The sequence below is a fragment of the Oncorhynchus masou genome, chromosome 25 (genome assembly GCF_036934945.1).
Source record: "Oncorhynchus masou masou isolate Uvic2021 chromosome 25, UVic_Omas_1.1, whole genome shotgun sequence".
Taxonomy (NCBI): Eukaryota; Metazoa; Chordata; class Actinopteri; order Salmoniformes; family Salmonidae; genus Oncorhynchus; species Oncorhynchus masou.
Genome location: NC_088236.1, coordinates 27,564,459 through 27,590,291, shown reverse-complemented (window position 1 = coordinate 27,590,291; position 25,833 = coordinate 27,564,459). Strand labels below are relative to the sequence as shown.

At 44.9% G+C, this 25,833-nt stretch overlaps 1 protein-coding gene across 5 annotated transcripts in view; it reads left to right on the top strand.

Annotated features, from left to right (window-relative positions):
- Positions 1 to 25,833, top strand: part of LOC135514028 (sialate:O-sulfotransferase 2-like) — a 115,404-nt gene that overhangs the window by 63,818 nt on the left and 25,753 nt on the right. The gene's annotated exons all lie outside the window — the stretch shown is intronic.

Below are 25,833 nucleotides of genomic sequence, written 5' to 3'. Positions count from 1 at the left end.
CAGAGTTACGATAACATTGTTATTGTAATTTCTCTTTTTACCTGTCTGCTAAAGCAGATTGCAGATTGCTGAGCAATTCTTTTTTTCAATGTGTGTATGCATGCCCTGACACATCCGACGCTGATTTCAGTACCTGCTGCATACTTCAAAATAGTAAATGAAAAGGAGGATGTTTTGCCCTCTGCACTGCAGACTGTTATCGTCAGATTGCCTGGGAAACAGTGCAGCCTCCCATTTTCCCCTCAGAATGTATGTAGAATACTAAAGAACCGGAGAGACATGAGTAAAAACTCCCACCTCTTTCCGCCTTTCTTTTCCACTTATCATGTTCCTTTCCCGAATCTCTTTTTACAGAGAAATGACAAGGGGAAAAACTCCCTTTAACATGCATTGCTAGCTCAAAACCTAATATAGGCGTGACTATTGTCGTGTCTATAATATACACCTCTGTGTTACTGAAGCAGAAACATAATGTGAGGTCTCCCCACACATTAAACCCGAGCAAACATACTTGCACTTCATGCAGCGAAGTATTTCCATGTGCATGTCAGGAAGGTGCTCTGGTTCTCATGGCCTTGGGCTAATATATATACTGAACAAAAATATAAACACAGCATGCAACAACTTCAAAGTTTTGACTGAGTTGCAGTTCAAAGAAGGAAATCAATTACCTTAGGCCCTAATATATGGATTTCAAATGACTGGGAATACAGTTGGTCACAGATACCTTTAAAAAAAGCTAGGTGCGTGGATCAGAAAACCAGTCAGTATCTGGTGTGACCACCATTTGCCTCATGCATTCCAACACATAGTTGATCAGATTGTGCAAAGTTGCTGGATATTTTTTATTTAACTAGGCAAGTCAGTTAAGAAAAATTCTTATTCACAATGACGGCCTAGGAACAATGGGTTAACTGTCGTGTTCAGGGGCAGCAACCTTTTGGTTACTGGCCCAATGCTCTAACCACGAGGCTACTTGCCATGGTTACACGTGCTATGAGGTTGTGAGGCTGGTTGGAGGTTCTGACAAATTCTCTAAAATCAAGTAATTCCCCGGCAACAGCTCTGGTGGACATTTCTGTGGTCATGATGCCAATTGCACATTTTCTCAACACTTGAGACATCTGTGTCATTGTGTGGTGTGACAAACTTGCACATTTTAGAGTGGCCTTTTATTGTCCCTAGCATAAGTTGCAACTGTGTAATGATCATGCTGTTTAATTAGATTATTGATATGCCACACCTGTCAGGTGGCTGGATTACCTTGGCAAAGGAGAAATGCTCACTAACAGGGATGTAAACAAATTTGTGAACAAAATGTAAGATAAATAAACATTGTGTAGCATATGGAACATTTCTGGGATCTTTTATTTCAGCTCAGGAAACATGGGACCAACACCTCACGTGTTGCGTTTGTATTTTTTTCCTGTATACTGTAGTCACGTGACAAACTAGCACAGGAAGCTCCAATGAAGCATTCCATTACCAAAGAAGGAAATAGTTTCTTATGTGAGTGAAGGCAGGAGGAGGGGATAGAAAAAGAAGGTGGGAGGAGGGAGTGAGAAACTGAGAGATGGGGAGAGGAGACAGAGAGAGAGAGAGAGAGAGAGAGAGAGAGAGAGAGAGAGATTGAAAGCACAAGACAAAAGATAAAAAGTGAGAGAGAAAGTAAGAAAAAGAGTGGGTGCTAGTGCTGGGTTGTCTCTCCTCCTCTGCATGCAGCTGTGAGAGTTCTGGAGGCAGGAGTCACATCTAAAATACATTTAGTCCCTCACACACTATGACTAACTCCTCAAGGTCTCCAACACACGGACCACCTACCATAGAAAGTATATTGGCTGTAATGCCCTGCTGTCTGTACATACCAATGAGTGTTCTCGCATCTCTTGGTGCATAACCTACACAGACTGCTCACTTCCCTGTTATTTGCTGATTTACAGTATGGCTGGGCCTGTTATTTGCTGTTTTACAGTATGGCTGGGCCTGTTGTTTGCTGTTTTACTGTATGGCTGGGCCTGTTGTTTGCTGTTTTACTGTATGGTTGGGCCTGTTATTTGCTGTTCACCTGTATGGTTGGGCCTGTTATTTGCTGTTCACCAGTATGGCTGGGCCTGTTATTTGTTGTTTTACAGTATGACAGGGCCTGTTATTTGCTGTTCTACTGTAGGGCTGGGCCTGTTATTTGCTGTTCTACAGTATGGCTGGGCCTGTTATTTGCTGTTCTACAGTATGGCTGGGCCTGTTATTTGCTGTTCTACAGTATGGCTGGGCCTGTTATTTGCTGTTTTACTGTAGAGCTGGGCCAGTTATTTGCTGTTTTACTGTAGGGCTGGGCCTGTTTTTTGCTGTTTTACTGTATGTCTGGGCCTGTTATTTGCTGTTTTACTGCAGAACTGGGCCTGTTATTTGCTGTTTTACTGTAGGGCTGGGCCTGTTATTTGCTGTTTTACAGTATGGCTGGGCCTGTTTTTTGCTATTTTACTGTATGTCTGGGCCTGTTATTTGCTGTTTTGCAGTATGGCTGGGCCTGTTTTTGCTGTTTTACAGTATGACTGGGCCTGTTATTTACTGTTTTACAGTATGGCTGGGCCTGTTATTTCCTGTTTTACAGTATGGCTGGACCTGTTATTTGCTGTTCTACAGTATGGCTGGACCTGTTATTTGATGTTTTACAGAATGGCTGGGCCTGTTATTTGCTGTTTTACAGAATGGCTGGGCCTGTTATTTGCTGATTTACAGTATGACTGGGCCTGTTATTTACTGTTTTACAGTGACTGGGCCTGTTATTTGCTGTTTTACAGAATGGCTGGGCCTGTTATTTGCTGATTTACAGTATGACTGGGCCTGTTATTTACTGTTTTACAGTGACTGGGCCTGTTATATACTGTTTTACAGTATAGCTGGGCCTGTTATCTGCTGTTTTACAGTATGGCTGGGCCTGTAATTTGCTGTTTTACTGTAGGGCTGGGCCTGTAATTTGCTGTTCTACAGTATGGCTGGGCTTGTTGTTTGCTGTTCTACAGTATGGCTGGGCCTGTTATTTGCTGTTTTACTGTAGAGCTGGGCCTGTTATTTGCTGTTTTACTGTAGGGCTGGGCCTGTTATTTGCTGTTTTACAGTATGGCTGGGCCTGTTATTTCCTGTTTTACAGTATGGCTGGGCCTGTTATTTGCTGTTTTACAGAATGGCTGGGCCTGTAATTTGCTGTTTTACAGAATGGCTGGGCCTGTTATTAGGTGTTTTGCAGTATGGCTGGGCCTGTTATTTGCTCTTCTGCAGTATGGCTGGGCCTGTTATTTGCTGTTTTACTGTAGGGCTGGGCCTGTTATTTGCTGTTCTACAGTATGGCTGGGTCTGTTATTTGCTCTTTTACAGTATGGCTGGGCCTGTTAGTTGCTGTTTTACTGTATGGCTGGGCCTGTTTGTTGCTGTTTTACAGTATGGCTGGGCCTGTTATTTGCTGTTCTACAGTATGGCTGGGCCTGTTTTTTGCTGTTTTACTGTATGGTTGGGCCTGTTATTTGCTGTTCTACAGTATGGCTGGGCCTGTTATTTGCTGTTTTACAGTATGACTGGGCCTGTTATTTACTGTTTTACAGTATGGCTGGGCCTGTTATTTCCTGTTTTACAGTATGGCTGGGCCTGTAATTTGCTGTTCTACAGTATGGCTGGACCTGTTATTTGCTGTTTTACAGAATGGCTGGGCCTGTTATTTGCTGTTTTACAGAATGTCTGGGCCTGTTATTTGCTGATTTACAGTATGACTGGGCCTGTTATTTACTGTTTTACAGTGACTGGGCCTGTTATTTACTGTTTTACAGTATGGCTGGGCCTGTTATCTGCTGTTTTACAGTATGGCTGGGCCTGTAATTTGCTGTTTTACTGTAGGGCTGGGCCTGTAATTTGCTGTTCTACAGTATGGCTGGGCCTGTTGTTTGCTGTTCTACAGTATGGCTGGGCCTGTTATTTGCTGTTTTACTGTAGAGCTGGGCCTGTTATTTGCTGTTTTACTGTTGTGCTGTGCCTGTTATTTGCTGTATTACAGTATGGCTGGGCCTGTTATTTCCTGTTTTACAGTATGGCTGGGCCTGTTATTTGCTGTTCTACAGTATGGCTGGACCTGTTATTTGCTGTTTTACAGAATGGCTGGGCCTGTTATTTGCTGTTTTACAGAATGGCTGGGCCTGTTATTAGGTGTTTTGCAGTATGGCTGGGCCTGTTATTTGCTCTTCTGCAGTATGGCTGGGCCTGTTATTTGCTGTTTTACTGAAGGGCTGGGCCTGTTATTTGCTGTTTTACTGTCGGGCTGGGCCTGTTATTTGCTGCTTTACTGTAGAGCTGGGCCTGTTATTTGCTGTTTTACTGTATGGCTGGGCCCGTTAGTTGCTGTTTTACTGTATGGCTGGGCCTGTTTGTTGCTGTTTTACAGTATGGCTGGGCCTGTTATTTGCTGTTCTACAGTATGGCTGGGCCTGTTTTTTTGCTGTTTTACTGTATGGTTGGGCCTGTTATTTGCTGTTCTACAGTATGGCCGGGCCTGTTATTTGCTGTTTTCCTGTATGGCTGGACCTGTTAGTTGATGTTTTCCTGTATGGCTGGGCCTGTTAGTTGATGTTTTACAGTATGGCTGGGACTGTTTCTTGCTGTTTTACTGTATGGCTGGGTCTGTTATTTGCTGTTCTACAGTATGGCTGGGCCTGTTATTTGCTGTTTTCCTGTGTGGTTGGACCTGTTATTTGCTGTTCTACAGTATGGCCGGGCCTGTTATTTGCTGTTTTCCTGTGTGGTTGGACCTGTTAGTTGATGTTTTCCTGTATGGCTGGGCCTGTTAGTTGATGTTTTACAGTATGGCTGGGCCTGTTTCTTGCTGTTTTACTGTATGGCTGGGCCTGTTTCTTGCTGTTTTACTGTATGGCTGGGCCAGTTAGTTGCTGTTTTACTGTATGGCTGGTCCTGTTTGTTGCTGTTTTACAGTATGGCTGGGCCTGTTATTTGCTGTTCTACAGTATGGCTGGGCCTGTTTTTTTGCTGTTTTACTGTATGGTTGGGCCTGTTATTTGCTGTTCTACAGTATGGCCGGGCCTGTTATTTGCTGTTTTCCTGTATGGCTGGACCTGTTAGTTGATGTTTTCCTGTATGGCTGGGCCTGTTAGTTGATGTTTTACAGTATGGCTGGGCCTGTTATTTGCTGTTCTACAGTATGGCTGGCCCTGTTATTTGCTGTTCCACAGTATGGCTGGGCCTGTTTTTTTGCTGTTTTACTGTATGGTTGGGCCTGTTATTTGCTGTTCTACAGTATGGCTGGGCCTGATATTTGCTGTTCTATAGTATGGCCGGGCCTGTTATTTGTTGTTCTTCATTATGGCTCGGCCTGGTTTTTTGCTGTTCTACAGTATGGCTGGGCCTGTTATTTGTTGTTTTTCAGTAAACTGGGCCTGTTATTTGCTGTTCTACAGTTTTGACAGGGCCTGTTTTTTGCTGTTTTACTGTAGGGCTGGGCCTGTTATTTGCTGTTTTACTGTAGGGCTGGGCCTTTTATTTGCTGTTTTAATGTAGGGCTGGGCCTGTTATTTGCTGTTTTACTGTAGGGCTGGGCCTGTTATTTGCTGTTCTACAGTATGGCTGGGTCTGTTATTTGCTCTTTTACAGTATGGCTGGGCCTGTTAGTTGCTGTTTTACTGTATGGCTGGGCCTGTTTGTTGCTGTTTTACAGTATGGCTGGGCCTGTTATTTGCTGTTCTACAGTATGGCTGGGCCTGTTTTTTTGCTGTTTTACTGTATGGTTGGGCCTGTTATTTGCTGTTCTACAGTATGGCCGGGCCTGTTATTTGCTGTTTTCCTGTATGGCTGGACCTGTTAGTTGATGTTTTCCTGTATGGCTGGGCCTGTTAGTTGATGTTTTACAGTATGGCTGGGCCTGTTTCTTGCTGTTTTACTGTATGGCTGGGCCTGTTTCTTGCTGTTTTACTGTATGGCTGGGTCTGTTATTTGCTGTTCTACAGTATGGCTGGGCCTGTTTCTTTGCTGTTTTACTGTATGGTTGGGCCTGTTATTTGCTGTTTTACTGTATGGTTGGGCCTGTTATTTGCTGTTCTACAGTATGGCCGGGCCTGTTATTTGCTGTTTTCCTGAATGGCTGGACCTGTTAGTTGATGTTTTCCTGTATGGCTGGGCCTGTTAGTTGATGTTTTACAGTATGGCTGGGCCTGTTTCTTGCTGTTTTACTGTATGGCTGGGCCTGTTTCTTGCTGTTTTACTGTATGGCTGGGCCAGTTAGTTGCTGTTTTACTGTATGGCTGGGCCTGTTTGTTGCTGTTTTACAGTATGGTTGGGCCTGTTATTTGCTGTTCTACAGTATGGCCGGGCCTGTTATTTGCTGTTCCACAGTATGGCTGGGCCTGTTTTTTTGCTGTTTTACTGTATGGTTGGGCCTGTTATTTGCTGTTCTACAGAATGCTGGGCCTGATATTAGCTGTTCTATAGTATGGCCGGGCCTGTTATTTGTTGTTCTTCATTATGGCTCGGCCTGGTTTTTTGCTGTTCTACAGTATGGCTGGGCCTGTTATTTGATGTTTTTCAGTAAACTGGGCCTGTTATTTGCTGTTCTACAGTTTTGACAGGGCCTGTTTTTTGCTGTTTTACTGTAGGGCTGGGCCTGTTATTTGCTGTTTTACTGTATGGTTGGGCCTGTTATTTGCTGTTCTACAGTATGGCTGGGCCTGTTATTTGCTGTTTTCCTGTATGGCTGGACCTGTTAGTTGATGTTTTCCTGTATGGCTGGGCCTGTTAGTTGATGTTTTACAGTATGGCTGGGCCTGTTTCTTGCTGTTTTACTCTATGGCTGGGCCTGTTTCTTGCTGTTTTACTGTATGGCTGGGCCAGTTAGTTGCTGTTTTACTGTATGGCTGGGCCTGTTTGTTGCTGTTTTACAGTATGGCTGGGCCTGTTATTTGCTTTTCTACAGTATGGCTGGGCCTGTTTTTTTGCTGTTTTACTGTATGGTTGGGCCTGTTATTTGCTGTTCTACAGTATGGCCGGGCCTGTTATTTGCTGTTTTCCTGTATGGCTGGACCTGTTAATTGATGTTTTCCTGTATGGCTGGGCCTGTTAGTTGATGTTTTACAGTATGGCTGGGCCTGTTTCTTGCTGTTTTACTGTATGGCTTGGCCTGTTTCTTGCTGTTTTACTGTATGGCTGGGTCTGTTACTTGCTGTTCTACAGTATGACTGGGCCTGTTATTTGCTGTTCTACAGTTTTGACAGGGCCTGTTTTTTGCTGTTTTACTGTCGGGCTGGGCCTGTTATTTGCTGCTTTACTGTAGAGCTGGGCCTGTTATTTGCTGTTTAACTGTATGGCTGGGCCCGTTTGTTGCTGTTTTACAGTATGGCTGGGCCTGTTAGTTGATGTTTTACAGTATGGCTGGGCCTGTTTCTTGCTGATTTACTGTATGGCTGGGTCTGTTATTTGCTGTTCTACAGTATGGCTGGGCCTGTTATTTGCTGTTCCACAGTATCCTGGGCCTGTTTTTTTGCTGTTTTACTGTATGGTTGGGCCTGTTATTTGCTGTTCTACAGTATGGCTGGGCCTGATATTTGCTGTTCTATAGTATGGCCGGGCCTGTTATTTGTTGTTCTTCATTATGGCTCTGCCTGGTTTTTTGCTGTTCTACAGTATGGCTGGGCCTGTTATTTGTTGTTTTTCAGTAAACTGGGACTGTTATTTGCTGTTCTACAGTTTTGACAGGGCCTGTTTTTTGCTGTTTTACTGTAGGGCTGGGCCTGTTTCTTGCTGTTTTACTCTATGGCTGGGCCTGTTTCTTGCTGTTTTACTGTATGGCTGGGCCAGTTAGTTGCTGTTTTACTGTATGGCTGGGCCTGTTTGTTGCTGTTTTACAGTATGGCTGGGCCTGTTATTTGCTTTTCTACAGTATGGCTGGGCCTGTTTTTTTGCTGTTTTACTGTATGGTTGGGCCTGTTATTTGCTGTTCTACAGTATGGCCGGGCCTGTTATTTGCTGTTTTCCTGTATGGCTGGACCTGTTAATTGATGTTTTCCTGTATGGCTGGGCCTGTTAGTTGATGTTTTACAGTATGGCTGGGCCTGTTTCTTGCTGTTTTACTGTATGGCTTGGCCTGTTTCTTGCTGTTTTACTGTATGGCTGGGTCTGTTACTTGCTGTTCTAAAGTATGACTGGGCCTGTTATTTGCTGTTCTACAGTTTTGACAGGGCCTGTTTTTTGCTGTTTTACTGTCGGGCTGGGTCTGTTATTTGCTGCTTTACTGTAGAGCTGGGCCTGTTATTTGCTGTTTTACTGTATGGCTGGGCCCGTTTGTTGCTGTTTTACAGTATGGCTGTGCCTGTTATTTGCTGTTCTACAGTATGGCTGGGCCTGTTTTTTTGCTGTTTTACTGTATGGTTCGGCCTGTTATTTGCTGTTCTACAGTATGGCCGGGCCTGTTATTTGCTGTTTTCCTGTATGGCTGGACCTGTTAGTTGATGTTTTCCTGTATGGCTGGGCCTGTTAGTTGATGTTTTACAGTATGGCTGGGCCTGTTTCTTGCTGTTTTACTGTATGGCTGGGCCTGTTTCTTGCTGATTTACTGTATGGCTGGGTCTGTTATTTGCTGTTCTACAGTATGGCTGGGCCTGTTATTTGCTGTTCCACAGTATCCTGGGCCTGTTTTTTTGCTGTTTTACTGTATGGTTGGGCCTGTTATTTGCTGTTCTATAGTATGGCCGGGCCTGTTATTTGTTGTTCTTCATTATGGCTCTGCCTGGTTTTTTGCTGTTCTACAGTATGGCTGGGCCTGTTATTTGTTGTTTTTCAGTAAACTGGGACTGTTATTTGCTGTTCTACAGTTTTGACAGGGCCTGTTTTTTGCTGTTTTACTGTAGGGCTGGGCCTGTTATTTGCTGTTTTACTGTAGGGCTGGGCCTTTTATTTGCTGTTTTACTGTAGGGCTGGGCCTGTTATTTGCTGTTTTACTGTAGGGCTGGGCCTGTTATTTGCTGTTCTACAGTATGGCTGGGTCTGTTATTTGCTCTTTTACAGTATGGCTGGGCCTGTTAGTTGCTGTTTTACTGTATGGCTGGGCCTGTTTGTTGCTGTTTTACAGTATGGCTGGGCCTGTTATTTGCTGTTCTACAGTATGGCTGGGCCTGTTTTTTTGCTGTTTTACTGTATGGTTGGGCCTGTTATTTGCTGTTCTACAGTATGGCCGGGCCTGTTATTTGCTGTTTTCCTGTATGGCTGGACCTGTTAGTTGATGTTTTCCTGTATGGTGGGCCTGTTAGTTGATGTTTTACAGTATGGCTGGACCTGTTTCTTGCTGTTTTACTGTATGGCTGGGCCTGTTTCTTGCTGTTTTACAGTATGGCTGGGCCTGTTTTTTGCTGTTTTACTGTATGGCTGGGCCTGTTATTTGCTGTTCTACAGTATGGCTGGGCCTGTTAATTGCTGTTCTACATTATGACTAGGCCTGTTTCTTGCTGTTTTACCTTAGGGCTGGGCCTGTTATTTGCTGTTTGGCTTGGCCTGTTATTTGCTGTTTTACAATATGACTGCGCCTGTTATTTACTGTTTTACAGTATGGCTGGGCCTGTTATTTCCTGTTTTACAGTATGGCTGGGCCTGTTATTTGCTGTTCTACAGTATGGCTGGACCTGTTATTTGCTGTTTTACAGAATGGCTGGGCCTGTTATTTGCTGTTTTAGAGAATGGCTGGGCCTGTTATTTGCTGATTTACAGTATGACTGGGCCTGTTATTTACTGTTTTACAGTATGGCTGGGCCTGTAATTTGCTGTTTTACTGTAGGGCTGGGCCTGTAATTTGCTGTTCTACAGTATGGCTGGGCCTGTCGTTTGCTGTTCTACAGTATGGCTGGGCCTGTTATTTGCTGTTTTACTGTAGAGCTGGGCCTGTTATTTGCTGTTTTACTGTAGGGCTGGGCCTGTTATTTGCTGTTTTACTGTATGGCTAGGCCTGTTATTTGCTGTTCTACAGTATGGCTGGTTCTGTTATTTCCTGTTTTACAGTATGGCTGGGCCTGTTATTTGCTGTTTTACAGTATGACTGGGCCTGTTATTTACTGTTTTACTGTATGGCTGGGCCTGTTATTTCCTGTTTTACAGTATGGCTGGGCCTGTAATTTGCTGTTCTACAGTATGGCTGGACCTGTTATTTGCTGTTTTACAGAATGGCTGGGCCTGTTATTTGCTGATTTACAGAATGGCTGGGCCTGTTATTTGCTGATTTACAGTATGACTGGGCCTGTTATTTACTGATTTACAGTGACTGGGCCTGTTATTTACTGTATTACAGTACGGCTGGGCCTGTTATCTGCTGTTTAAAAGTATGGCTGGGCCTGTAATTTGCTGTTTTACTGTAGGGCTGGGCCTGTAATTTGCTGTTCTACAGTATGGCTGGGCCTGTTGTTTGCTGTTCTACAGTATGGCTGGGCCTGTTATTTGCTGTTTTACTGTAGAGCTGGGCCTGTTATTTGCTGTTTTACTGTAGGGCTGGGCCTGTTATTTGCTGTTTTACAGTATGGCTGGGCCTGTTATTTCCTGTTTTACAGTATGGCTGGGCCTGTTATTTGCTGTTCTACAGTATGGCCGGGCCTGTTATTTGCTGTTTTCCTGTATGGCTGGACCTGTTAGTTGATGTTTTCCTGTATGGCTGGGCCTGTTAGTTGATGTTTTACAGTATGGCTGGGCCTGTTTTTTGCTGTTTTACTGTATGGCTGGGCCTGTTATTTGCTGTTCTACAGTATGGCTGGGCCTGTTAATTGCTGTTCTACAGTATGACTAGGCCTGTTTCTTGCTGTTTTACCTTAGGGCTGGGCCTGTTATTTGCTGTTTGGCTGGGCCTGTTATTTGCTGTTTTACAACATGACTGCGCCTGTTATTTACTGTTTTACAGTATGGCTGGGCCTGTTATTTCCTGTTTTACAGAATGGCTGGGCCTGTTATTTGCTGTTCTACAGTATGACTAGGCCTGTTTCTTGCTGTTTTACCTTAGGGCTGGGCCTGTTATTTGCTGTTTGGCTGGGCCTGTTATTTGCTGATTTACAGTATGACTGGGCCTGTTATTTACTGTTTTACAGTATGGCTGGGCCTGTAATTTGCTGTTTTACTGTAGGGCTGGGCCTGTAATTTGCTGTTCTACAGTATGGCTGGGCCTGTCGTTTGCTGTTCTACAGTATGGCTGGGCCTGTTATTTGCTGTTTTACTGTAGAGCTGGGCCTGTTATTTGCTGTTTTACTGTAGGGCTGGGCCTGTTATTTGCTGTTTTACTGTATGGCTAGGCCTGTTATTTGCTGTTCTACAGTATGGCTGGTTCTGTTATTTCCTGTTTTACAGTATGGCTGGGCCTGTTATTTGCTGTTTTACAGTATGACTGGGCCTGTTATTTACTGTTTTACAGTATGGCTGGGCCTGTTATTTCCTGTTTTACAGTATGGCTGGGCCTGTAATTTGCTGTTCTACAGTATGGCTGGACCTGTTATTTGCTGTTTTACAGAATGGCTGGGCCTGTTATTTGCTGATTTACAGTATGACTGGGCCTGTTATTTACTGATTTACAGTGACTGGGCCTGTTATTTACTGTATTACAGTACGGCTGGGCCTGTTATCTGCTGTTTAAAAGTATGGCTGGGCCTGTAATTTGCTGTTTTACTGTAGGGCTGGGCCTGTAATTTGCTGTTCTACAGTATGGCTGGGCCTGTTGTTTGCTGTTCTACAGTATGGCTGGGCCTGTTATTTGCTGTTTTACTGTAGAGCTGGGCCTGTTATTTGCTGTTTTACTGTAGGGCTGGGCCTGTTATTTGCTGTTTTACAGTATGGCTGGGCCTGTTATTTCCTGTTTTACAGTATGGCTGGGCCTGTTATTTGCTGTTCTACAGTATGGCCGGGCCTGTTATTTGCTGTTTTCCTGTATGGCTGGACCTGTTAGTTGATGTTTTCCTGTATGGCTGGGCCTGTTAGTTGATGTTTTACAGTATGGCTGGGCCTGTTTTTTGCTGTTTTACTGTATGGCTGGGCCTGTTATTTGCTGTTCTACAGTATGGCTGGGCCTGTTAATTGCTGTTCTACAGTATGACTAGGCCTGTTTCTTGCTGTTTTACCTTAGGGCTGGGCCTGTTATTTGCTGTTTGGCTGGGCCTGTTATTTGCTGTTTTACAATATGACTGTGCCTGTTATTTACTGTTTTACAGTATGGCTGGGCCTGTTATTTCCTGTTTTACAGAATGGCTGGGCCTGTTATTTGCTGTTTTAGAGAATGGCTGGGCCTGTTATTTGCTGTTCTACAGTATGGCTGGGCCTGTAATTTGCTGTTTTACTGTAGGGCTGGGCCTGTAATTTGCTGTTCTACAGTATGGCTGGGCCTGTCGTTTGCTGTTCTACAGTATGGCTGGGCCTGTTATTTGCTGTTTTACTGTAGAGCTGGGCCTGTTATTTGCTGTTTTACTGTAGGGCTGGGCCTGTTATTTGCTGTTTTACTGTATGGCTAGGCCTGTTATTTGCTGTTCTACAGTATGGCTGGTTCTGTTATTTCCTGTTTTACAGTATGGCTGGGCCTGTTATTTGCTGTTTTACAGTATGACTGGGCCTGTTATTTACTGTTTTACAGTATGGCTGGGCCTGTTATTTCCTGTTTTACAGTATGGCTGGGCCTGTAATTTGCTGTTCTACAGTATGGCTGGACCTGTTATTTGCTGTTTTACAGAATGGCTGGGCCTGTTATTTGCTGATTTACAGAATGGCTGGGCCTGTTATTTGCTGATTTACAGTATGACTGGGCCTGTTATTTACTGATTTACAGTGACTGGGCCTGTTATTTACTGTTTTACAGTACGGCTGGGCCTGTTATCTGCTGTTTTACAGTATGGCTGGGCCTGTAATTTGCTGTTTTACTGTAGGGCTGGGCCTGTAATTTGCTGTTCTACAGTATGGCTGGGCCTGTTGTTTGCTCTTCTACAGTATGGCTGGGCCTGTTATTTGCTGTTTTACTGTAGAGCTGGGCCTGTTATTTGCTGTTTTACTGTAGGGCTGGGCCTGTTTCTTGCTGTTTTACTGTATGGCTGGGCCTGTTTCTTGCTGTTTTACTGTATGGCTGGGTCTGTTATTTGCTGTTCTACAGTATGGCCGGGCCTGTTATTTGCTGTTTTCCTGTATGGCTGGACCTGTTAGTTGATGTTTTCCTGTATGGCTGGGCCTGTTAGTTGATGTTTTACAGTATGGCTGGGCCTGTTTTTTGCTGTTTTACTGTATGGCTGGGCCTGTTATTTGCTGTTCTACAGTATGGCTGGGCCTGTTAATTGCTGTTCTACAGTATGACTAGGCCTGTTTCTTGCTGTTTTACCTTAGGGCTGGGCCTGTTATTTGCTGTTTGGCTGGGCCTGTTATTTGCTGTTTTACAACATGACTGCGCCTGTTATTTACTGTTTTACAGTATGGCTGGGCCTGTTATTTCCTGTTTTACAGAATGGCTGGGCCTGTTATTTGCTGTTTTAGAGAATGGCTGGGCCTGTTATTTGCTGTTCTACAGTATGACTAGGCCTGTTTCTTGCTGTTTTACCTTAGGGCTGGGCCTGTTATTTGCTGTTTGGCTGGGCCTGTTATTTGCTGATTTACAGTATGACTGGGCCTGTTATTTACTGTTTTACAGTATGGCTGGGCCTGTAATTTGCTGTTTTACTGTAGGGCTGGGCCTGTAATTTGCTGTTCTACAGTATGGCTGGGCCTGTCGTTTGCTGTTCTACAGTATGGCTGGGCCTGTTATTTGCTGTTTTACTGTAGAGCTGGGCCTGTTATTTGCTGTTTTACTGTAGGGCTGGGCCTGTTATTTGCTGTTTTACTGTATGGCTAGGCCTGTTATTTGCTGTTCTACAATATGGCTGGTTCTGTTATTTCCTGTTTTACAGTATGGCTGGGCCTGTTATTTGCTGTTTTACAGTATGATTGGGCCTGTTATTTACTGTTTTACAGTATGGCTGGGCCTGTTATTTCCTGTTTTACAGTATGGCTGGGCCTGTAATTTGCTGTTCTACAGTATGGCTGGACCTGTTATTTGCTGTTTTACAGAATGGCTGGGCCTGTTATTTGCTGATTTACACAGAATGGCTGGGCCTGTTATTTGCTGATTTACAGTATGACTGGGCCTGTTATTTACTGATTTACAGTGACTGGGCCTGTTATTTACTGTTTTACAGTACGGCTGGGCCTGTTATCTGCTGTTTTACAGTATGGCTGGGCCTGTAATTTGCTGTTTTACTGTAGGGCTGGGCCTGTAATTTGCTGTTCTACAGTATGGCTGGGCCTGTTGTTTGCTCTTCTACAGTATGGCTGGGCCTGTTATTTGCTGTTTTACTGTAGAGCTGGGCCTGTTATTTGCTGTTTTACTGTAGGGCTGGGCCTGTTATTTGATGTTCTACAGTATGGCTGGGCCTGTTAATTGCTGTTCTACAGTATGACTAGGCCTGTTTCTTGCTGTTTTACCTTAGGGCTGGGCCTGTTATTTGCTGTTTGGCTGGGCCTGTTATTTGCTGTTTTACAATATGACTGCGCCTGTTATTTACTGTTTTACAGTATGGCTGGGCCTGTTATTTCCTGTTTTACAGAATGGCTGGGCCTGTTATTTGCTGTTTTAGAGAATGGCTGGGCCTGTTATTTGCTGTTCTACAGTATGACTAGGCCTGTTTCTTGCTGTTTTACCTTAGGGCTGGGCCTGTTATTTGCTGTTTGGCTGGGCCTGTTATTTGCTGATTTACAGTATGACTGGGCCTGTTATTTACTGTTTTACAGTATGGCTGGGCCTGTAATTTGCTGTTTTACTGTAGGGCTGGGCCTGTAATTTGCTGTTCTACAGTATGGCTGGGCCTGTCGTTTGCTGTTCTACAGTATGGCTGGGCCTGTTATTTGCTGTTTTACTGTAGAGCTGGGCCTGTTATTTGCTGTTTTACTGTAGGGCTGGGCCTGTTATTTGCTGTTTTACTGTATGGCTAGGCCTGTTATTTGCTGTTCTACAGTATGGCTGGTTCTGTTATTTCCTGTTTTACAGTATGGCTGGGCCTGTTATTTGCTGTTTTACAGTATGACTGGGCCTGTTATTTACTGTTTTACAGTATGGCTGGGCCTGTTATTTCCTGTTTTACAGTATGGCTGGGCCTGTAATTTGCTGTTCTACAGTATGGCTGGACCTGTTATTTGCTGTTTTACAGAATGGCTGGGCCTGTTATTTGCTGATTTACAGAATGGCTGGGCCTGTTATTTGCTGATTTACAGTATGACTGGGCCTGTTATTTACTGATTTACAGTGACTGGGCCTGTTATTTACTGTTTTACAGTACGGCTGGGCCTGTTATCTGCTGTTTTACAGTATGGCTGGGCCTGTAATTTGCTGTTTTACTGTAGGGCTGGGCCTGTAATTTGCTGTTCTACAGTATGGCTGGGCCTGTTGTTTGCTCTTCTACAGTATGGCTGGGCCTGTTATTTGCTGTTTTACTGTAGAGCTGGGCCTGTTATTTGCTGTTTTACTGTAGGGCTGGGCCTGTTATTTGCTGTTTTACAGTATGGCTGGGCCTGTTATTTCCTGTTTTACAGTATGGCTGGGCCTGTTATTTGCTGTTCTACAGTATGGCTGGACCTGTTATTTGCTGTTTTACAGAAGGGCTGGGCCTGTTATTTGCTGTTTTACAGAATGGCTGGGCCTGTTATTTGCTGTTTTACAGAGTGGCTGGGCCTGTTATTAGGTGTTTTGCAGTATGGCTGGGCCTGTTATTTGCTCTTCTGCAGTATGGCTGGGCCTGTTATTTGCTGTTTTACTGCAGGGCTGGGCCTGTTATTTGCTGTTTTACTGTCGGGCTGGGCCTGTTATTTGCTGTTTTACTGTGGGGTTGGGCCTGTTATTTGCTGTTTTACAGTAGGGTTGGGCCTGTTATTTACTGTTTTACAGTATGGCTGGGCCTGTTATTTAATGTTTTACTCTATGTCTGGGCCTGTTATTTGCTGATTTACAGTATGGCTGGGCCTGTAATTTGCTGTCTTACTGTAGGGCTGGGCCTGTTATTTGCTGTTTTACAGTTTGACTGGGCCTGTTATTTGCTGTTTTACAGTATGGCTGGGTCTGTTATTTGCTGTTTTACAGTATGGCTGGGCCTGTTATTTGCTGTTCTACTGTAGGGATGGGCCTGTTATTTGCTGTTTTACTGTTGGGCTTGGCCTGTTTTTTGCTGTTTTACAGTATGAGAGTGCCTGTTATTTGCTGATTTACAGTATGACTGGGCCTGTTATTTAATGTTTTACAGTATGGCTGGGTCTGTTATTTGCTGTTCTACAGTATGGCTGGGCCTGTTATTTGCTGTTTTACAGAAAGGCTGGGCCTGTTATTTGCTGTTTTACAGAATGGCTGGGCCTGTTATTTGCTGATTTACAGTATGACTGGGCCTGTTATTTGCTGTTTTACAGAATGGCTGGGCCTGTTATTTGCTGATTTACAGTATGACTGGGCCTGTTATTTACTGATTTACAGTGACTGGGCCTGTAATTTACTGTTTTACAGTACGGCTGGGCCTGTTATCTGCTGTTTTACAGTATGGCTGGGCCTGTAATTTGCTGTTTTACTGTAGGGCTGGGCCTGTAATTTGCTGTTCTACAGTATGGCTGGGCCTGTTGTTTGCTGTTCTACAGTATGGCTGGGCCTGTTATTTGCTGTTTTACTGTAGAGCTGGGCCTGTTATTTGCTGTTTTACTGTAGGGCTGGGCCTGTTATTTGCTGTTTTACAATATGGCTGGGCCTGTTATTTCCTGTTTTACAGTATGGCTGGGCTTGTTATTTGCTGTTCTACAGTATGGCTGGACCTGATATTTGCTGTTTTACAGAATGGCTGGGCCTGTTATTTGCTGTTTTACACAATGGCTGGGCCTGTTATTTGCTGTTTTACACAATGGCTGGGCCTGTTATTAGGTGTTTTGCAGTATGGCTGGGCCTGTTATTTGCTCTTCTGCAGTATGGCTGGGCCTGTTATTTGCTGTTTTACTGTAGGGCTGGGCCTGTTATTTGCTGTTTTACTGTCGGGCTGGGCCTGTTATTTGCTGTTTCACTGTAGAGCTGGGCCTGTTATTTGGTGTTTTACTGTATGGCTGGGACTGTTAGTTGCTGTTTTACTGTATGGCTGGGCCTGTTTGTTGCTGTTTTACAGTATGGCTGGGCCTGTTATTTGCTGTTCTACAGTATGGCTGGGCCTGTTTTTTTTGCTGTTTTACTGTATGGTTGGGCCTGTTATTTGCTGTTCTACAGTATGGCCGGGCCTGTTATTTGCTGTTTTCCTGTATGGCTGGACCTGTTAGTTGATGTTTTCCTGTATGGCTGGGCCTGTTAGTTGATGTTTTACACTATGGCTGGGCCTGTTTTTTGCTGTTTTACTGTATGGCTGGGTCTGTTATTTGCTGTTCTACAGTATGGCTGGGCCTGTTATTTGCTGTTTTACAGTATGACTGGGCCTGTTATTTACTGTTTTACAGTGTGGCTGGGCCTGTTATTTCCTGTTTTACAGTATGGCTGGGCCTGTTATTTACAGTTCTACAGTATGGCTGGGCCTGTAATTTGCTGTTTTACAGAAGGGCCTGTTATATGCTGTTTTACAGAATGGCTGGGCCTGTTATTTGCTGTTCTACAGTATGGTTGGGCCTGTTTGTTGCTGTTTTACAGTATGGCTGGGCCTGTTATTTGCTGTTCTACAGTATGGCTGGGCCTGTTTTTTTGCTGTTTTACTGTATGGTTGGGCCTGTTATTTGCTGTTCTACAGTATGGCCGGGCCTGTTATTTGCTGTTTTCCTGTATGGCTGGACCTGTTAGTTGATGTTTTCCTGTATGGCTGGGCCTGTTAGTTGATGTTTTACAGTATGGCTGGGCCTGTTATTTGCTGTTCTACAGTTTGGCTGGTCCTGTTATTTGCTGTTCTACAGTATGGCTAGGCCTGTTTCTTGCTGTTTTACCTTAGGGCTGGGCCTGTTATTTGCTATTTTACTGTATGGCTAGGCCTGTTATTTGCTGTTCTACTGTAGGGCTGGGCCTGTTATTTGCTGTTCTACAGTATAGCTGGGCCTGTTATTTGCTGTTCTACAGTATGGCTGGGCCTGTTATTTGCTGTTCTACAGTATGGCTGGGCCTGTTTTGTTGCTGTTTTACAGTATGGCTGGGCCTGTAATTTGCTGTTTTACTGTATGGCTAGGCCTGTTATTTGCTGTTCTACTGTAGGGGTGGGCCTGTTATTTGCTGTTCTACAGTATAGATGGGCCTGTTATTTGCTGTTCTACAGTATGGCTGGGCCTGTTATTTGCTGTTCTACAGTATGGCTGGCCCCTTTTTTTTTGCTGTTCTACAGTATGGCTGGGCCTGTTATTTGTTGCTCTTCATTATGGCTGGTTCTGTTATTTGCTGTTTTACAGTATGGCTGGGCCTGTTATTTGCTGTTTTACAGTATGGCTGGGCCTGTTTTTTGCTGTTAAACTGTATGGCTGGGCCTGTTATTTGCTGTTCTACAGTATGGCTGGGCCTGGTTTTTTGCTGTTTTACTGTAGGGCTGGGCCTGTTATTTGCTGTTCCACAGTATGGCTGGGCCTGTTTTTTTGCTGTTTTACTGTATGGTTGGGCCTGTTATTTGCTGTTCTACAGTATGGCTGGGCCTGTTTTTTGCTGTTGTACAGTTTGACTGGGCCTGTTATTTGCTGTTTTACAGTATGGCTGGGTCTGTTATTTGCAGTTCTACAGTATGGCTGGGCCTGTTATTTGCTGTTCTACAGTATGGCTGGGCCTGTTTTTTTTGCTGTTCTACAGTATGGCTGGGCCTGTTTTTTGCTGTTCTATAGTATGGCCGGGCCTGTTATTTGTTGCTCTTCATTATGGCTGGTTCTGTTATTTGCTGTTTTACAGTATGGCTGGGCCTGTTATTTGCTGTTTTACAGTATGGCTGGGCCTGTTATTTGCTGTCTTACAGTATGGCTGGGCCTATTTTTTGCTGTTTTACTCTAGGGCTGGGCCTGTTATTTGCTGTTCTACAGTATGGCTGGGCCTGTTATTTGTTGTTTTTCATTATGGCTGGGCCTGTTATTTGCTGTTCTACAGTGTTGCCGGGCCTGTTTTTTGCTGTTTTACTGTAGGGCTGGGCATGTTATTTGCTGTTTTACTGTAGGGCTGGAGCTTTTTTTTGCTGTTTTACAGTATGGCTGGGCCTGTTATTTGCTGTTCTACAGTATGGCTGGGCCTGTTTTTTTGCTGTTCTACAGTATGGCTGGGCCTGTTTTTTGCTGTTCTATAGTATGGCCGGGCCTGTTTACATTTTACATTTAAGTCATTTGGCAGACGCTCTTATCCAGAGCGACTTACAAATTGTTATTTGTTGCTCTTCATTATGGCTGGTTCTGTTATTTGCTGTTCTACAGTATGGCTGGGCCTGTTATTTGCTGTTTTACAGTATGGCTGGGCCTGTTATTTGCTGTTTTACAGTATGGCTGGGCCTATTTTTTGCTGTTTTACTCTAGGGCTGGGCCTGTTATTTGCTGTTCTACAGTATGGCCGGGCCTGTTATTTGCTGTTTTCCTGTATGGCTGGACCTGTTAGTTGATGTTTTCCTGTATGGCTGGGCCTGTTAGTTGATGTTTTACAGTATGGCTGGGCCTGTTTTTTGCTGTTTTACTGTATGGCTGGGCCTGTTTTTTGCTGTTCTACAGTATGGCTGGTCCTGTTATTTGCTGTTCTACAGTAGGGCTAGGCCTGTTATTTGCTGTTCTACAGTATGGCTGGGCCTGTTATTTGCTGTTCTACAGTATGGCTAGGCCTGTTTCTTGCTGTTTTACTCTAGGGCTGGGCCTGTTATTTGCTGTTCTACAGTATGGCTGGGCCTGTTATTTGTTGTTTTTCATTATGGCTGGGCCTGTTATTTGCTGTTCTACAGTTTTGCCGGGCCTGTTTTTTGCTGTTTTACTGTAGGGCTGGGCATGTTATTTGCTGTTTTACTGTAGGGCTGGAGCTTTTTTTTGCTGTTTTTCTGTAGTGCTGGGCCTGTTATTTGCTGTTTTACAGTATGGCTGGGCCTGTTATTTGCTGTTCTACAGTATGGCTGGGCCTGTTATTTGCTGTTTTGCAGTATGGCTGGGTCTGTTTTTTGCTGTTTTACTGTATGGCTGGGCCTGTTAGTTGCTGTTTTACAGTATGTCTGGGCCTGTTTTTTGCTGTTAAACTGTATGGCTGGGCCTGTTATTTGCTGTTCTACAGTATGGCTGGGCCTGGTTTTTTGCTGTTTTACTGTAGGGCTGGGCCTGTTATTTGCTGTTCCACAGTATGGCTGGGCCTGTTTTTTTGCTGTTTTACTGTATGGTTTGGCCTGTTATTTGCTGTTCTACAGTATGGCTGGGCCTGTTTTTTGCTGTTTTACAGTTTGACTGGGCCTGTTATTTGCTGTTTTACAGTATGGCTGGGTCTGTTATTTGCAGTTCTACAGTATGGCTGGGCCTGTTATTTGCTGTTCTACAGTATGGCTGGGCCTGTTTTTTTTGCTGTTCTACAGTATGGCTGGGCCTGTTTTTTGCTGTTCTATAGTATGGCCGGGCCTGTTATTTGTTGCTCTTCATTATGGCTGGTTCTGTTATTTGCTGTTTTACAGTATGGCTGGGCCTGTTATTTGCTGTTTTACAGTATGGCTGGGCCTGTTATTTGCTGTCTTACAGTATGGCTGGGCCTATTTTTTGCTGTTTTATTCTAGGGCTGGGCCTGTTATTTGCTGTTCTACAGTATGGCTGGGCCTGTTATTTGTTGTTTTTCATTATGGCTGGGCCTGTTATTTGCTGTTCTACAGTGTTGCCGGGCCTGTTTTTTGCTGTTTTACTGTAGGGCTGGGCATGTTATTTGCTGTTTTACTGTAGGGCTGGAGCTTTTTTTTGCTGTTTTACAGTATGGCTGGGCCTGTTATTTGCTGTTCTACAGTATGGCTGGGCCTGTTTTTTTTGCTGTTCTACAGTATGGCTGGGCCTGTTTTTTGCTGTTCTATAGTATGGCCGGGCCTGTTTACATTTTACATTTAAGTCATTTGGCAGACGCTCTTATCCAGAGCGACTTACAAATTGTTATTTGTTGCTCTTCATTATGGCTGGTTCTGTTATTTGCTGTTTTACAGTATGGCTGGGCCTGTTATTTGCTGTTTTACAGTATGGCTGGGCCTGTTATTTGCTGTTTTACAGTATGGCTGGGCCAATTTTTTGCTGTTTTACTCTAGGGCTGGGCCTGTTATTTGCTGTTCTACAGTATGGCCGGGCCTGTTATTTGCTGTTTTCCTGTATGGCTGGACCTGTTAGTTGATGTTTTCCTGTATGGCTGGGCCTGTTTTTTTTGCTGTTTTACAGTATGGCTGGGCCTGTAATTTGCTGTTTTACTGTATGGCTAGGCCTGTTATTTGCTGTTCTACTGTAGGGCTGGGCCTGTTATTTGCTGTTCTACAGTATAGCTGGGCCTGTTATTTGCTGTTCTACAGTATGGCTGGGCCTGTTATTTGCTGTTCTACAGTATGGCTGGGCCTGTTTTTTTTGCTGTTTTACAGTATGGCTGGGCCTGTAATTTGCTGTTTTACTGTATGGCTAGGCCTGTTATTTGCTGTTCTACTGTAGGGCTGGGCCTGTTATTTGCTGTTCTACAGTATAGCTGGGCCTGTTATTTGCTGTTCTACAGTATGGCTGGGCCTGTTATTTGCTGTTCTACAGTATGGCTGGGCCTGTTTTTTTTGCTGTTCTACAGTATGGCTGGGCCTGTTTTTTGCTGTTCTATAGTATGGCCGGGCCTGTTATTTGTTGCTCTTCATTATGGCTGGTTCTGTTATTTGCTGTTTTACAGTATGGCTGGGCCTGTTATTTGCTGTTTTACAGTATGGCTGGGCCTGTTATTTGCTGTTTTACAATATGGCTGGGCCTATTTTTTGCTGTTTTACTCTAGGGCTGGGCCTGTTATTTGCTGTTCTACAGTATGGCTGGGCCTGTTATTTGTTGTTTTTCATTATGGCTGGGCCTGTTATTTGCTGTTCTACAGTTTTGCCGGGCCTGTTTTTTGCTGTTTTAGTGTAGGGCTGGGCATGTTATTTGCTGTTTTACTGTAGGGCTGGAGCTTTTTTTTGCTGTTTTTCTGTAGTGCTGGGCCTGTTATTTGCTGTTTTACAGTATGGCTGGGCCTGTTATTTGCTGTTCTACAGTATGGCTGGGCCTGTTATTCGCTGTTTTGCAGTATGGCTGGGTCTGTTTTTTGCTGTTTTACTGTATGGCTGGGCCTGTTAGTTGCTGTTTTACAGTATGTCTGGGCCTGTTTTTTGCTGTTAAACTGTATGGCTGGGCCTGTTATTTGCTGTTCTACAGTATGGCTGGGCCTGGTTTTTTGCTGTTTTACTGTAGGGCTGGGCCTGTTATTTGCTGTTCCACAGTATGGCTGGGCCTGTTTTTTTGCTGTTTTACTGTATGGTTGGGCCTGTTATTTGCTGTTCTACAGTATGGCTGGGCCTGTTTTTTGCTGTTTTACAGTTTGACTGGGCCTGTTATTTGCTGTTTTACAGTATGGCTGGGTCTGTTATTTGCAGTTCTACAGTATGGCTGGGCCTGGTATTTGCTGTTCTACTGTAGGGCTGGGCCTGTTATTTGCTGCTTTACTGTTGGGCTGGGCCTGTTTTTTGCTGTTTTACAGTATGATAGTGCCTGTTATTTGCTGATTTACAGTATGGCTGGGCCTGTTATTTGCTGTTTTACAGTATGGCTGGGACTGTAATTTGCTGTTCTACTGTAGGGCCGGGCCTGTTATTTGCTGTTCTACAGTATGGCTGGGACTGTAATTTGCTGTTTTACTGTAGGGCTGGGCCTGTTATTTGCTTTTCCACAGTATGGCTGGGCCTGCTTTTTTGCTGTTTTACTGTATGGTTGGGCCTGTTATTTGCTGTTCTACAGTATGGCTGGTCCTGTTATTTGCTGTTTTACAGTATGGCTGGGCCTGTTATTTGCTGTTTTACAGTATGACTGGGCCTGTTATTTACTGTTTTACTGTATGGCTGGGCCTGTTATTTGCTGTTTTATAGTATGGCTGGGATCGTAATTTGATGTCTTACTGTAGGGCTGGGCCTGTTTTTTGCTGTTTTACAGTTTGACTGGGTCTGTTATTTGCTGTTCTACAGTATGGCTGGGCCTGTTATTTGCTGTTCTACTGTAGGGCTGGGCCAGTTATTTGCTGTTTTACTGAATGACAGTGCCTGTTATTTGCTGATTTACAGTATGGCTGGGCCTGTTATTTGCTGTTCTACAGTATGGCTGGGCCTGTTATTTACTGTTTTACAGTATGGCTGGGCCTGTTATTTACTGTTTTACAGTATGGCTGGGCCTGTTATTTACTGTTTTACAGTATGGCTGGGCCTGTTATTTACTGTTTTACAGTATGGCTGGGCCTGTTATTTACTGTTTTACAGTATGGCTGGGCCTGTTATTTACTGATTTACAGTATGGCTGGGCCTGTTATTTACTGTTTTACAGTATGGCTGGGCCTGTTATTTGCTGTTCTACAGTATGGCTGGGCCTGTTATTTACTGTTTTACAGTATGGCTGGGCCTGTAATTAGCTGTTTTGCAGTATGGCTGGGCCTGTTTTTTGCTGTTCTACAGTATGGCTGGGCCTGTTTTTTTGCTGTTTTACAGAATGGCTGGGCCTGTTATTTGCTGATTTACAATATGACTGGGCCTGTTATTTACTATTTTACAGTGACTGGGCCTGTTATTTACTGTTTTACAATATGGCTGGGCCTGTTATTTACTGTTTTACAATATGGCTGGGCCTGTAATTTGCTGTTTTACTGTAGGGCTGGGCCTGTAATTTGCTGTTCTACAGTATGGCTGGGCCTGTTATTTGCTGTTCTACGGTATGGCTGGGACTGTTATTTGCTGTTTTACTGTAGGGCTGGGCCTGTTATTTGCTGTTTTACAGTATGGCTGGGCCTGTTTTTTGCTGTTTTACTGTATGGCTGGGCCTGTTAGTTGCTGTTTTACAGTATGGCTGGGCCTGTTATTTGCAGTTTTACTGTCGGGCTGGGCCTGTTTTTTTGCCGTTTTACTGTAGGGTTGGGCCTGTTATTTGCTGTTCTACAGTATGGCTGGTTCTGTTATTTCCTGTTTTACTGTATGGCTGGGCCTGTTATTTGCTCTTTTACACTATGACTGGGCCTGTTATTTGTTGTTTTACAGTATGGCTGGGCCTGTTATTTCCTGTTTTACAGTATGGCTGTGCCTGTTATTTGCAGTTCTACGGTATGGCTGGGCCTGTTATTTGCTGTTCTACGGTATGGCTGGGACTGTTATTTGCTGTTTTACTGTAGAGCTGGGCCTGTTATTTGCTGTTTTACTGTAGGGCTGGGCCTGTTATTTGCTGTTTTACAGTATGGCTGGGCCTGTTTTTTGCTGTTTTACTGTATGGCTGGGCCTGTTAGTTGCTGTTTTACAGTATGGCTGGGCCTGTTATTTGCTGCTCTACAGTATGGCTGAGCCTGTTTTTTTTGCTGTTTTACTGTATGGCTGGGCCTGTTATTTGCTGTTCTACAGTATGGCTGAGCCTGTTATTTGTTGTTCTTCATTATGGCTGGGTGTCACTGTCGTCCTCCTCTTCATCCGAAGAGGAGAGGCGAGAAGGATCGGAAGACCAATATGCGGCGTGATATGTGTTCATGTTGAATGTTTTAATTAAAGAAAGAACTGAACACCGAAACACTATACAAAAAACAGTAAACAAAATAACAACCGTGAAGCTAATGCGAGCTGTGCTGAAACAAGTCATCAACATTGACAATCACCCACAACAAACAGTGCAACCCAGGCTACCTAAGTATGATTCTCAATCAGAGACAACTAATGACACCTGCCTCTGATTGAGAACCATACTAGGCCGAAACATAGAAATCCCAAATCATAGAAAATCAAACATAGACTGCCCACCCAACTCACGCCCTGACCATACTAAATAAATACAAAACAAAGGAAATAAAGGTCAGAACGTGACAGTACCCCCCCCCCCCTCCCCAAAGGTGCGGACTCCGGCCGCAAATCCTTAACCTATAGGGGAGGGTCTGGGTGGGCGTCTGTCCGCGGTGGCGGCTCTGGCGCGGGACGCGGACCCCACTTCACCATTGTATTAGTCCGCCTCCGTGGCTTCCTAACCATGGCAACTCTTCTCAATGGACAGAGGGGCGGAAGCTCGGGACAGAGGGGCGGAAGCTCGGGACAGAGGGGCGGAAGCTCGGGACAGAGGGGCGGAAGCTCGGGACAGAGGGGCGGAAGCTCGGGACAGAGGGGCGGAAGCTCGGGACAGAGGGGCGGACGCTCGGGACAGAGGGGCGGACGCTCGGGACAGAGGGGCGGACGCTCGGGACAGAGGGGCGGAGGCTCGGGACAGAGGGGCGGAGGCTCGGGACAGAGGGGCGGAGGCTCTGGCGCCTCTGGGCTGAGGGGCTCTGGCGCCTCTGGGCTTTGGGGCTCTGGCGCCTCTGGGCTGAGGGGCTCTGGCGCCTCTGCGCTGAGGGGCTCCGGCAGCAGCGCCGGACAGGCGGGAGGCTCCGGCAGCAGCGCCGGACAGGCGGGAGGCTCCGGCAGCAGCGCCGGACAGGCGGGAGGCTTCAGCAGCAGCGCCGGACAGGTGGGAGACTGCGGCAGCAGCGCCGGACAGGCGGGAGACTGCGGCAGCAGCGCCGGACAGGCGGGACCACCTGCAGGGAGGAGACAGAGAGACAGCCTGGTGCGTGGGGCTGCCACAGGAACCACCAGGCTGGAGAGA